This window comes from Triticum aestivum, chromosome 5A (assembly GCF_018294505.1).
Source record: "Triticum aestivum cultivar Chinese Spring chromosome 5A, IWGSC CS RefSeq v2.1, whole genome shotgun sequence".
Classification (NCBI taxonomy): Eukaryota; Viridiplantae; Streptophyta; class Magnoliopsida; order Poales; family Poaceae; genus Triticum; species Triticum aestivum.
In genome coordinates, this window is record NC_057806.1 from 431,755,729 (window position 1) to 431,770,576 (window position 14,848).

A 14,848-nucleotide genomic window follows, 5' to 3' on the forward strand; every position below is an offset into this window, starting at 1 on the left:
TGTGAAGAAAATCTTTATGGAAAAATGTGCAAATTGCACCATGTGATAGATCGGGAATTTATGAACTTATAGAAATTAGAATCATCAAATTTGGAGTCTATTTGAATTTTCTATGAATTTTCGAAGTTCCCTGAAAAACAAAAAAGACAAAGGTTTTACCAAAATGGGCCGGATCTGGGCGGCGGTTGGGCGCACCGGGCGAGATTTAGTGGCAGGGCGCCACTGGGCCGGCCCAGCGGCTAGGCCGCACGCGCGCAGGGGCCACGTTGAAGGCGGCTTTGGCGGGGTACGCTTTCGCTTCGGGGAGACGACTCCGGAGGAAGCCGTGTCCACTTAAGTTGTGGGCCCGACCCTCAGGGTCACTTACACCCGGGGCCCACCGGGCTCTCTCTCCTTCTCCCACGTCCTTCTTCTTCCTCGCGACAGGGGACAGGGGAGGGCGCCGGTCGCCGTGGTTCCGGCCGCTCTGCTGCGTCGGACGGCGTGGTAGTGGTCTGGGCGGATGCCCCACTCCACGCCGCGCTCGGGGGTGGCCGCGTTGGACACGGGGGAGACCAGGAGCGAGCAGCTCAACGGGAGGGCGGACGACGGCGTCTAGCAAGAGGGGTTCTGGGGTTGCGGGGCGTTAGAGGAGGAGGTAATGGGCGGAGGAGCCTCGTCGGCGTGAGGTGGCTTCATTGGGGTCCAAAGGAGGGGAGGGGAGGCTTCGGTCTGCGGGAATTTGGGCGGAGACCGACGTCGGCACGTCGGCCATGGAGGGAGCAGTAGGGCACGAGAGGGAGAGGGAGTGTGTCTGAGGGGTTGTTGGGGGAGGGGGAGAGCGAGTAGAGGCCAGAGAAGGGCTCGGGAGGGCCTCTAAGTAGAGGGGCTGCGATGCACCATGGACGCGGCCTACGGCGCCCATGGGCGAGCTCGCCGAGGGATAAGGAGGGCAAGGGAGGAGGGGCCCGATAGCATTGCGTGTCGTGGACGTCGATGCGCATCGTCGGGCGCGCTGGGGAGGCCCGAGGTGGCCGGAGGTGCTTGGCAGGGGGTGGCTACAGTGCGGGAGCGCACTGTAGCGCGCTCCAGAGCGCCCAAATGGCATGCCATGGCATTTTAATAGTGCCATGGGCATGTCTTATAGTGTCGGGGGGTTTTGGGGGGAGAGTAAACAAGGTAGGAGTGGCATTGGATGCCCTAGAGAACCAATAGATGAGAGGGGAGGTGGAGAGAGAGGTGAACAGTGGCTGTCCAGAGGGGGAAAATGGGGTTTTACCCCATTAATCATGGAGCTTTGGAAGAGGGGGAGCTACTGGAGGTAGGAGGTGACCTGGGGCAGCTGTGGTAAAAACTTGGGCCCATGGAGATTAGTGGAAGAGGTCAAAATGATGATTTTGGAAAAATGGCAGAAGGTGTTTGTTGATGGTTTGGGCAAGAAAATTAATTCCAATTGCCATGAGAATTAACAGGATCAAGTGTTACACATAATTGAGGTTGACCACCAAGTTTGAGTCCATTTTGAGAAAGTTGCCAATGCAACTTTTGTAAACCCTAGAAATCAGCAGAAATGGCTTTACCAAGATTTAGTCATGCAAATCTATTCTCCTTGATGCACCACTTGGTGTAGTGTCATCATTTGAGGATTTGAACATGTCCACAAAAATTCAGATCAAAAGGACATACTTGGCAATGTAGAGTTGTTCAAATTTGGTTCTGGACAGAAAGGGTTTTGGGGTACTTTGATCAAGATAACATTCTCTCCAACTTGTGCCATTTGTTCTAGATGCATTATTACACCATTTGAGCATGTGCACCAAGTTTGAGAGCATTTGGACATGTTTGACAGTGCAAAGTTGTTCAAACTTGAAAAAGGACAGAAGTGGTTTTGAAAGGGTTTCATGGGGTTATACTGTTCTCCATGACATGAGACTTGTCAAGATCATCAAACATGTCATATGTGACATGCTAGAATTTTCTTGGGATTGTTGGGGAATATTTCCTGTAGAAATATTCCAAATCCTTGAAATGAGCAAAAATGGTTTTGGGAGGTTTTGTCCAATATTTTGAACATGACCATGTGTTGAAACTCTTATATATGGAAAATATATGTCCATTGAGTCTCCCTAATTTTTCTCAAATATTTTTAAAGCTTTAAAATAATTTTAACCTATTAAAGACCATTTCTGGCCTTAAGAAAAAGCCTTTAAACAAAATAGGAAAATAACATTTAAAATTATATTTTTGTGGTTTCTGGGTATCCTATATCTAATAGGAGTCAAACATATTTTTGGAAAGATTTTTACTGCCCTGAATTAAGTGAATTAAGTACTTGCAGTACAAGTCTTAATTCAGGGGTTTTTGGAAAACTAATTTTTGAAAATACTTTTTGGCCAAATTATTTTTGTAAGAAAATACTATATTTCTCTATACACTTGGCATGATCATTGGTTCAAGAGTTTGGAGCAAGGAGATGAAGTATAGGAGTTGGAGGATTTATTTGATTTTTAGAGCACTTGCAAACAACAGACAAAAATCCAATCAAGGCAAGGTCCAAAACACTCAAAAGTTTTTGTCAAACCACATTTTATCATGATTGTTAGCTTAAGTGTTGTGGCATGAAAATCAGGGTGTGACAGACCTACCCCCCTTACAAGAATCTCGTCCCCGAGATTCCCAGACTAGGCGCGGAAAGGAATACGGAAACTTGGATTTGGGGTAGTCTTCACGTCCTCATACTGCTTCTGCTTCCGTTTGGTGCTCCATTGAACCTTGAAGTACTCGATGGCGTGGCTTCGTGTTTGTCGTCCTGCTTGATCCAAATTGCAATTGGGGTCTCTTGCGTAGGTCATATTGGGCTGGAGGTCGATGGCTTGGTGATTGATGTCCTTGTAGAGGTCGGGCTTATCAGGTAGTTGGAAACACTTCTGGGGTTGTGATGTGTGGAAAACGCTGTGCACAATGGGTAACTCAGGTGGTAACTCTAGCTGGCGGCTGCCTATTCTTCATCTTGCAGTGATCTTGGGTAAGGCCGATAAATCTTGGTGTGAGTTTCTCTTGACATGAAAATGCTTGGTTCTCTTGAGAGAAGTGGCTTGCAGATACACCTGGTCTTCGACGAGAAAGTTCACTCCTTGACGATGGTGGTTGATATAGTTATTCCTCCTTGGCATGGCGGTCTTCAAATGTTCCTTGACCAGCTGAACGGCTCTTCTTCCATCTTCGGGTAGACAAGTGGGTCACCAAATGATGATGACAACTATCTTATCTAAGTACTCCATGAAGACTTTGTTCACGGGCTACATAAAGTAGGCTGGGGGTATTGGTGGTGGTCACCGTTGAGTATGGTCCGAGGTGTTCTCGATCTAGAGTCAAGACCCATGGTCATGATCCAACCATGTTGTAGCTTGGTAGGGCTTAAGGGTTTCAAGGATTCTATGGTGCTAGCGAACGTTTATCATCTTATCCTTGAGCACGGCTTCTGAGATGCCAATAGTCTATCTAGTCCTTCAAACAAATAACCTTATACCATCGAAAGGATCATCTCATATAGGCCAAATCCAATCATCACTCATGATTTACCAAAGTCTCAGATAATTCCTCAGGGTCACTGATACAAACTCATGAAGTCATTTGTCCTCTATTCCTATATCCTCAAATTGGTCTTCCTTATGGCATCGTCAGTTCTTGTGCTATATTAGGGTGACAATGTGCTTTCTCACTACGTCCACTAGTTCCATAATGAGCCCAGTGATAAGCAAGGTTACGGAGGCTTAACTGGTTCTCTTGCAATTCCGTGGGTTAAGCACATGGCTAAGGACTCGAGCTGGGGTATCTCGTGAAGTCTCGAAGGGTCTAGGAATGGGTTTCTAATCTTGAGGGTTAAACATAATTCTACGGGGTTGCACTTGGTCATGGAGATTGTAGCAGAAGTCTTCATTGCTAGTTGGTTGCCGAGGTAGAATCCTTGGTGTAGCTTTTCTTGCTGGTCTTCAGTTGAGGAGAGGGATGAGAGGGAAAAGTAGCATAGAGGTGGGGAATGCCTAAAGGGGGTTCTATAGTGCAAGTGCAAACAAACAAGGGCTGAAAGGGCCAAACACAAACAACAAAATAAGGCAGGTGATATGGTTGCGTACTTGTTGCCTAGGGAAAAAAGGGTGGCTGATATCAAAACACAATCAAATAAAAACAAGCAACACACAATCATGGTTCTATTCGAACCATCATACTGACTCGACTGCGCATAGGGGGTACACGACTCATCCTACCCTAGGGGTTCTTGGACTAAGTAGTCGTGCTTTACTTCGTGCCTCATGAAGTCTTCTGGATTTTTCCTCAGGTGTCGCTACGTCTTTTGTAGTTGTTTGATGAAATGATCCGGGTTGGCCTGAAGAATCTTCAACACTTCTCTCCTGATGAGATGATGGGGTGAAGGTGGCTCCTCATAGTTGGCATTGACTTGGTCTTCTCTTGTCCTCCTAATCATGATGATCGCTTTTGCCTTTTTAAGGCGTCGACGATACCAGGTAGGTAATCCCTTATGCAATGATATTAACAAGGCATAGTAGAGGTCCAACACGTCGGTTACGTTGATGAAAACATCGACACCAAGAGCGGGGGATGAAGAGAACCGTTTTCCTACTCACTATAGTTAGGCGGGCCAAATGGCGAGGTTCTCATCCACTGATGGTTGCTGATACAACAATGGTAAGGACATGATTGCTCTATTAGCGATGTCTATCATGGTCTTCCATGTCTTACACCCTGATCATCATAGGACAAGGTTGCATCATCCTGGGGCAAATTCAAAAGTGTCACCATCCTCTCGGTCTCCATGTCCTCATTCTTCAAAGGCGTATCGTCTGTTGGCACTGTCTTGTCGTGGTGTCGCCAATCTTGGGTTCAGAAGAGGTGGGTGAGTGTTTGGCAAGGTGTACTCCTTCTAGGCTATCCACGAGGATTACAAGGAATCCCGTCGTCAGGGGCTTGAGGGTGCTAGCGACCGTTTGCAATAGTTTTGAAGGGAAGAGATCGATAGGGAAAGTATACCTTAGTTTTCTAAAAACTGAGAAGGGAAGAGAAGTATAGATAGTTTTGAAAACTAGTAATAGTTTTGGAAATAGTTTTACCCTAACTAACGACCATGCTAACTAAGGCTTCCTACAGTCAGGATGGCTCTGATACCAGCTCTGTGGGGACCCCGACTCATAAGTCGTGATCACCGAATGCACGTGTACAGTGATCCCAGAGATCAATGCTCACTGAACACACAGAAGCTGAATAACAAGAGTCTTACATCCATACATACCGTATTACACAAGTAGGACCATTATGGTCAAGTCTTCATTATAACATTACAGCGGAAATCTTCGTCGATAACTTGGACCCATGCCATCTGCCTTAACCCTACAGGCATTCTGACTGGGAAGCGTCCTAGCTCGCATGCTCGTCACCGAAGTATTCTTCTACATATCCTGTTCTTTCATGCCTGGCCAATAAAATATCCAGTGGCAAGCCAATGAGTACTTTGAATGTACTCGCAAGCAACCCAAGGGTGATAACAGAATAATTATGCAAGGCACTACTGCAAATTTGGCATCTTTGCGGAAAAGCTAGTTTTTCTCATGCAAGTATGATCAACATTTATCAAGGATATGAATGCGTCTGCAACAAGTATCAGGAGGTTACAGACATCAACATCGGGATAGAGTTGTGAACAACTCATACTCAAGCTCATCGTGACTTCCTCACGAATCACGTCAACAGATTTACCAAACCGTGTTGTTTGTCAGAAACATATGGACGTAGTCTAAGCAGCACCACCCAACTGTCCATGACCGTGGACACGGCTATTCGAATAGTTTTACACTCTGCAAAGGTTGCACACTTTACCCACAAGATCCAGGGAACTTCCGTGTCATCCACGACCCGCGATACCTCAAGTACCCGGGGTAAGCACCCGATCACTATCTTTCCCTAGACGACACTAACATGGAGTCCACTCGATTGGTAGTAACCCCCGTGCCCCACATTTCACAACTTAAAATTGTGGAGCCTCGCTCCCATATTCATCACATACCACTGGCACGGGGTACCAACGGTGTGTCCGGTGCCCCATAAAAATGTTCTTGGCCGCCCTACCTGGCACGACCCCGTCCTGAGAGAGAGCACCAACTCTCCCCCGTCACTAGTAATGCGGGCTCCAAGCTAGTATCGGCCTAGGTAATCAATAATGCCCTTTCCCATACAAGGGTAGAGTGGTTGCACATGTAAGGTTGGGACAGTCGACAAATCTTAAATCTAATCCGTCTCTGTAAACAACACTTTTATCGAGTCTTGGTACACTACCTCTCCACCAAGTAGTGACCTAGTTCATCATCATCTCCCAGGGGCATTAGTGGCACCCACTGGGCTTTTTGCAAGTATGTCAAACCACACTTGTTTCTTTCCATGCATAACCCTGACCCACTTTGCGTAGCCATCTACTATAGCATATTTCTACAACCCACCAACACAACTCTAAGCAAGGGTAGAGTCATGAACAATGCAAGTATCAATGGAGTATGCAACGGAGGCAAGCCTAGCAAGGTTGCCATTTAAGATATATATCATGCACTCGATGAAACAACGGAAATGCTATTATGATAAAAAATGGTTCATCATGGTCAAAGGGCTGCTTGCCTGTTTTAACAAAGTCTTCGAGGTCTTTGAATATCTCTGGTCCAACTCCAAGCATTTCGTCTACTTCGTCAACTATTGTCGAAAGCAACCATAATAAGCAACACAACAAGGCAGGAAATGAAAGTGCTCTAAAAATATTGATTTGACTTTTCTAGGATACCTATGGTCATATCAGGAATGTCCAAAGTGATTTCATTGGAAGTGGATCAATGGATATTTCTAAACATTTCGATATGATGGAATCAAGGGGTTTATGGAATTGCAAGAAGTTTACAGAAACATATTTTTGAAAAATGAGTAAAGGCACCCATTCAACAAAGGATGATTCTAGAAGCATCTAGGAATTGGTTTCAGTGGATTTGGAGTTGAAATGATTTTCCTATGAATTTGCAAAGTTGACAAATATGAAGAAATAGACCGATATTTGAGGTGATACAGAAAGTATTACTAAAAATGTTCAAAAACTAAGTTTTGAACTTATAGACACCTAGGATTTTGAATCATGGAATTGGATCAATTTTGAGCCTGCTGTGATTTTCTAAAGTTTATGACAGAAATGGAAATATGGGATTTGATAAATGTTTGTGAAGAAAATCTTTATGGAAAAATGTGCAAATTGCACCATGTGATAGATCGGGAATTTATGAACTTATATAAATTATAATCATCAAATTTGGAGTCTATTTGAATTTTCTATGAATTTTCGAAGTTCCCTGAAAAACAAAAAAGACAAAGGTTTTACCAAAATGGGCCAGATCTGGGCGGCGGTTGGGCACACCGGGCGAGATTTAGCGGCAGGGCGCCACTGGGCCGGCCCAGCGGCTCGGCCGCAGGCGCGCAGGGGCCACGTTGAAGGCGGCTTTGGCGGGGTACGCTTTCGCTTCGGGGAGACGGCTCCGGAGGAAGCCGTGTCCACTTAAGTTGTGGGCCTGACCCTTAGGGTCACTTACACCCGGGGCCCACCGAGCTCTCTCTCCTTCTCCCGCGTTCTTCTTCTTCCTCGCGACAGGGGACAGGGGAGGGCGCCGGTCGCCGTGGTTCCGGCCGCTCTGCTGCGTCAGACGGCGTGGTAGTGGTCTGGGCGGATGCCCCACTCCACGCCGCACTCGGGGATGGCCGCGTTGGACACGGGGGAGACCAGGAGCGAGCAGCTCAACGGGAGGGCGGATGACGGCGTCTGGCAAGAGGGGTTCTGGGGTTGCGGGGCGTTAGAGGAGGAGGTAATGGGCGGAGGAGCCTCGTCGGCGTGAGGTGGCTTCATTGGGGTCCAAAGGAGGGGAGGGGAGGCTTCGGTCTGCGGGAATTTTGGCGGAGACCGACGTCGGCACGTCGGCCATGGAGGGAGCAGGAGGGCATGAGAGGGAAAGGGAGTGTGTCTGAGGGGTTGTTGGGGGAGGGGGAGAGCGAGTAGAGGCCAGAGAAGGGCTCGGGAGGGCCTCTAAGTAGAGGGGCTGCGGTGCACCATGGACGCGGCCTACGGCGCCCATGGGCGAGCTCGCCGAGGGATAAGGAGGGCAAGGGAGGAGGGGCCCGATAGCATTGCGTGTCGTGGACGTCGATGCGCATCGTCGGGCACGCTGGGGAGGCCCGAGGTGGCCGGAGGTGCTTGGCAGGGGGCGGCTACAGTGCGGGAGCGCACTGTAGCGCGCTCCAGAGCGCCCAAATGGCATGCCATGGCATTTTAATAGTGCCATGGGCATGTCTTATAGTGTCGGGGGTTTTTGGGGGGAGAGTAAACAAGGTAGGAGTGGCATTGGATGCCCTAGAGAACCAGTAGATGACAGGGGAGGTGGAGAGAGAGAGGTGAACAGTGGCTGTCCAGAGGGGGAAAATGGGGTTTTACCCCATTAATCATGGAGCTTTGGAAGAGGGGGAGCTACTGGAGGTAGGAGGTGACCTGGGGCAGCTGTGGTAAAAACTTGGGCCCATGGAGATTAGTGGAAGAGGTCAAAATGATGATTTTGGAAAAATGGCAGAAGGTGTTTGTTGATGGTTTGGGCAAGAAAATTAATTCCAATTGCCATGAGAATTAACAGGATCAAGTGTTACACATAATTGAGGTTGACCACCAAGTTTGAGTCCATTTTGAGAAAGTTGCCAATGCAACTTTTGTAAACCCTAGAAATCAGCAGAAATGGCTTTACCAAGATTTAGTCATGCAAATCTATTCTCCTTGATGCACCACTTGGTGTAGTGTCATCATTTGAGGATTTGAACATGTCCACAAAAATTCAGATCAAAAGGACATACTTGGCAATGTAGAGTTGTTCAAATTTGGTTCTGGACAGAAAGGGTTTTGGGGTACTTTGATCAAGATAACATTCTCTCCAACTTGTGCCATTTGGTCTAGATGCATTATTACACCATTTGAGCATGTGCACCAAGTTTGAGAGCATTTGGACATGTTTGACAGTGCAAAGTTGTTCAAACTTGAAAAAGGACAGAAGTGGTTTTGAAAGGGTTTCATGGGGTTATACTGTTCTCCATGACATGAGACTTGTCAAGATCATCAAACATGTCATATGTGACATGCTAGAATTTTCTTGGGATTGTTGGGGAATATTTCCTGTAGAAATATTCCAAATCCTTGAAATGAGCAAAAATGGTTTTGGGAGGTTTTGTCCAATATTTTGAACATGACCATGTGTTGAAACTCTTATATATGGAAAATATATGTCCATTGAGTCTCCCTAATTTTTCTCAAATATTTTTAAAGCTTTAAAATAATTTTAACCTATTAAAGACCATTTCTGGCCTTAAGAAAAAGCCTTTAAACAAAATAGGAAAATAACATTTAAAATTATATTTTTGTGGTTTCTGGGTATCCTATATCTAATAGGAGTCAAACATATTTTTGGAAAGATTTTTACTGCCCTGAATTAAGTGAATTAAGTACTTGCAGTACAAGTCTTAATTCAGGGGTTTTTGGAAAACTAATTTTTGAAAATACTTTTTGGCCAAATTATTTCTCTATACACTTGGCATGATCATTGGTTCAAGAGTTTGGAGCAAGGAGATGAAGTATAGGAGTTGGAGGATTTATTTGATTTTTAGAGCACTTGCAAACAACAGACAAAAATCCAATCAAGGCAAGGTCCAAAACACTCAAAAGTTTTTGTCAAACCACATTTTATCATGATTGTTAGCTTATGTGTTGTGGCATGAAAATCAGGGTGTGACAGTTCCATGATACCCTCTGCTAAATCCTTTGGCACTCCCTTACTTTCAAGGATATTAGCATAACTCTTTCGGCTCAAGGCGTCTGCTATGACATTGGCCTTTCCTGGATGATAGTGAAGCTTCATGTCATAATCCTTTATAAGCTCCAACCATCTCCTCTGCCTAAGGTTCAACTCCTTCTGTGTGAAGATGTACTTCCAACTTTTATGATCCGTGTACACATCACAATGGTTTCCAATAAGGTAATGTCTCCAAGTCTTCAATGCATGCACTACGGCTGCTAACTCCAAATCTTGCGTGGCATAATTCAAGTCGTGAGGTTTTAGTTGTCGTGAAGTATACGAAACAACTCTTCCGTCCTACATAAGCACACTTCCAAGTCCTAAGCGAGAGGCGTCGCGATACACTTGGAAATCCTTATGTATATCTGGCAGTGTCAGCACTGGGGCTGTAGTCAAACATTTCTTCAACTCCTGGAAACTTGCCTCACAATCTTCCATCCATTTAAAATTGGTATCCTTCTTAAATAACTCCGTCATTGGCTTCGCAATCTTGGAAAAATTCTCAATGAATCTCCGATAGTATCCTGCGAGTCCAAGAAAACTGCGGATCTCACTAACTGAAGTGGGTGCTAACCATTCGGTGACTGACTGAACCTTTCTAGGGTCTACTGCTATACCTTCTCCTGATATAACATGTCCAAGGAATCCGACTTCCTTCAACCAAAACTCGCATTTGCTGAACTTGGCATACAACTGGTGTTCCCTGAGTTTCTCGAGAACTAATCGCAGATGCTCCTTGTGCTCCTCTTCATTCTTCCAGTATACCATAATATCATCAATGAACACCACAAAAACTTGTCCAAATATTCCATGAATACCTTGTTCATCATGCTCATGAAATAGGCAGGGGCGTTAGTCAGTCCAAACAACATGACCGTATACTCGTATAATCTGTAACGCGTGGTGAATGTCGTCTTTGGTATATCTTTCTCTCGAATCTTCAACTGATGGTATCCCGATCGTAGATCGATCTTTGAAAACACCTTATCTCCTTGCAGCCGATCAAACAGATCATTGATCATCGGCAGTGGGTACTTGTTCTTGATCGTCACTTCATTCAAGGCCCGATAATCAACAACCATTCTTAGGGATTTATCCTTCTTCTCAACCAAAAGTACTGGGGCTCCCCAAGGTGATGAACTCCTTCGAATGTATCCTTTCTCCAATAACTCCTTGATATGTTTCTTAATTTCCTCCAGATCATTTGCGGGCATCCGATAGGGTCTCTTGGATATTGGCCCTGTACCTGGCAATAGCTTTATCAAAAGCTCGATGTCTCGATCCGGTGGCATGCCTGGTAACTTCTCTGGAAAAACATCTGGGTAATCCTTTACTACAGGCACTTCCTCCTGAACAACTCCCGTGAGGGTATTCACTTGGCTCCTCCTAGGCACATGCCTAGATACATACTTAATCCTTTTTCCCTCCGGGGTGGTTAGGGGTATCTGATCGCACCATCGACTAGCCATATATTCTGCTCTAGGTGAACTCACTAGGAGAAGGGTCCTAAGGGTTTGCATTGGTAGTTTAAACTTATCCAAGAATCCCCTTGATACGTATGAATGCGATGCACCAGTATCAAAAAGAACAAGAGCGGTAAATGACTTAACCAAAAACTTACCTATTACCGCGTCCGGCTGCTCTTCAACCTCCTCCACGTTAACGTGGTTCACTTGTCCTTTGTTGAATGGATTGGGCTTCTTCCCAGCGCTCCCATTTCCGTTTCCATTCTTTCCATCAGGGCACTCCGTGGCATAGTGTCCAGTCTTCCCACACTTGAAACAAGTAACGTGGCTTAGGTCCCTCTTGGTGGGTGTGGCTGGATTTGGGCGGTTCTGATTGTTGCTTGCTCCATTCCCATTCCTAGGGCAGTATGATTATGGTTACTCCCTCCATTATGGGTGTGGCCTCCATGGTTATGAACAAGTCCTCCTGAGTTCGGGGTTAGGTGAGGCTTCTGCTGAGCTCCTGAGTTATACCTCCCTTGTCCATACTTCCTCTTACCGTTCTCAATCTGCTGTTGCTTCCCTTCAATCATAGGAGCCTTATCTACCAACTCCTGGTAGTTGGTGAATGTTGCCACCATCAACTGCATACTCATCTCATCATTCAGCCCTTCCATAAATTTCTCCTGCTTTGCGGCATCTGAGGCCACATCATCAGGGGCATAGCGAGATAACTTGCTAAACTCATATGCGTACTGAGCCACAGTACGGTTCCCCTGGCGTAAGTTGCGAAACTCACGCTTCTTCAAATTCATGGCTCGAGTTGATACATGAGCTATACGGAAAGCTTGCTAAAACTGGTCCCATGTCACCGTGGCTATAGGGTAGGTGATAGTGTAATTCTCCCACCATGATGCTGCTGGTCCATCCAACTGATGTGCGGCAAAACGCACCTTCTCAGCATCAGTACATCCTGCAGTGGTTAACTCCCTTCCGATCTTGTGGAGCCAATCATCTGCTACTATAGGCTTAGTGCTATTGGAAAACACAGGCGACTGCAACATTAGGAAACGGACTAGGTTGTCAACTGGTGGGGGTGGTGGTGGATTGTTGTTGTTGTTGTTGCCTTGGTTCTGAACTAGCAACTGCATCAAGGTATTCTGCTGTTGGATCAACTGAGTGAGCTCCGGCGGGAAGGCAAATTCGGGGTCACGTCTCGGAGGCATCTCATGGGTTTAGAGGGAAGATATTAGAATAGAATGTGGTCTAATGAGAAGGCACTACCCATATGCACATGATACAAACACAATCATTTCACTCAATCAATCAGGCAAGGCATGCAATCGATCTAACTATCGCAAAAGTCCTCGGACTACTTTATTTACATGGCGGAATACTACTACTGATATGGTGGTCTACTAAAAATATTCCTCGGTTGCAGATTCCATGATATCTGCTCCAGCTTCATCTTCAAAGTCATCATCGCTAAGTGAGGGAGTCCTGGATTAGGGGGTCTCCGAACAGCCGGACTATCTCCCTTGGCCGGACTGTTAGACTATGAAGATACAAGATTGAAGACTTCGTCTCGTGTCCGGATGGGACTCTACTTGGCGTGGAAGGCAAGCTAGGCAATACGAATATGGATATCTCCTCCTTTGTAACCGACCTTGTGTAACCCTAACCCTCTCCGATGTCTATATAAACCGAAGGGTTTTAGTCCGTAGGACACCAACGACAACATACAATCATACCATAGGCTAGCTTCTAGGGTTTAGCCTCTCTGATCTCGTGGTAGATCTACTCTTGTACTACCCATATCATCAATATCAATCAAGCAGAACGTAGGGTTTTACCTCCATCAAGAGGGCCCAAACCTGGGTAAAAAATCCTGTCCCCTGCCTCCTGTTACCATCCGGCCTAGACGCACAGTTCGGGACCCCCTACCCGAGATCCGCCGGTTTTGACACCGACATTGGTGCTTTCATTGAGAGTTCCTCTGTGTCATCGCCGTTAGGCTTGATGGCTCCTACTATCATCGATAGCGATGCGGTCCAGGATTGAAAGCTATGTCCCTGGCCGTCAGGTCAGATTTGGAAGTTTGAACTACACGGCCGGCATCCGCGGAGACTTGATCTTCGACGGATTTGAGCCACAGCCGGGCGCGCCGCACTGTCACGACGGGTATGACCTTGCTCTGCCGGCGAACAGTACCCCAGAGGCCGCGCCCGCATCAGCTCCGACCCTTAGCTCGGAGCCAACTGCGCCAATCAAGGATGGGTGGCTAGACACCGCCTCAGGGGCCGCAGTCTCAACGGCGATCGAGCCGAACACCAGCCTAATCCTCCGCGAAGCCCGTGACTCCAAGGAGCCGGACTCTTTTCCGGACTCCGAACCGCCCGCGCCCCTGCCAATCGAATCCGATTGGGCGCCGATCATGGAATTCGCCGCCGCGGATATCTTTCAGCACTCGCCCCTCGGCGGCATTCTGAATTCACTAAGGTCTCTCTCCTTTCCAGGAGAGCCCTGGCCGGATTATGGCCAACAGGATTGGGATGCGGACGACGAAGAAATTCGACGCCCACCCACCACCCACTTTGTAGCCACTATCGATGATTTAACCGACATGCTCGACTTCGACTCCGAAGACATCGACGGTATGGACGACGATGTAGGAGACGAACATAAACCAGCGCCTATAGGGCACTGGAAAGCCACCTCATCATATAACGTATACATGGTGGACACACCAAAAGAAGACGACGACGAGGAACGGAAGGACGCTACGAAGGCTTGTCCCCTCGAGAAGAAGTCAAAGCGGCGGCGTAAGCACCACCCCAAATCCCGCCTCGGTAGAAACAACGATCATACAGACCTAGCGTTAGAGCAGGGCGAGCCATTGCCGGACCACGGCAACACGGAGAATCAAACCGAACAAACCAATTCTGTCAAAGATAATAGTCCGGACGACATAACGCCGGACAGACACCCGGAGCAGCAGAATGCCCGTCAAAGGCTTGTTGCCAGCGTGAGGAGACTGAAAAAGCAGAAGCAAAGGCTCAAGGCTGCGCAGGACACACTCCAAATCAGATGGAGTAAAGTACTCAACACAGCAGCGAAGTACGGCAGCAATCGCCCCACCAAGAGCTACCCAAAGCAGAAGTTGCTACCTGAATTCGATGAGGAGGCCTTAGACCCCCCACAACCAAAAATTAAAACAGCCATCTGGCCGGATAGACGACCTCACGGCCAACACAAAGCGGCAAGCAACACCGCACATAAGCCAATACGCGGTCTACGCGAGGGCTCGCATCAAAAGGACGGCGAAACCAGATCCATCTACGGACCACGCAAGCGTGCTCTAGCATACGATGCAACACAACAAACATCCGAACAACGCGGTACACCCAGATATAGGGGTGCCGCACACCCCCTATGTTTCACCGATGAGGTGCTGGACCATGAATTTCCAGAGGGATTCAAACCCGTAAACATGGAGGCATA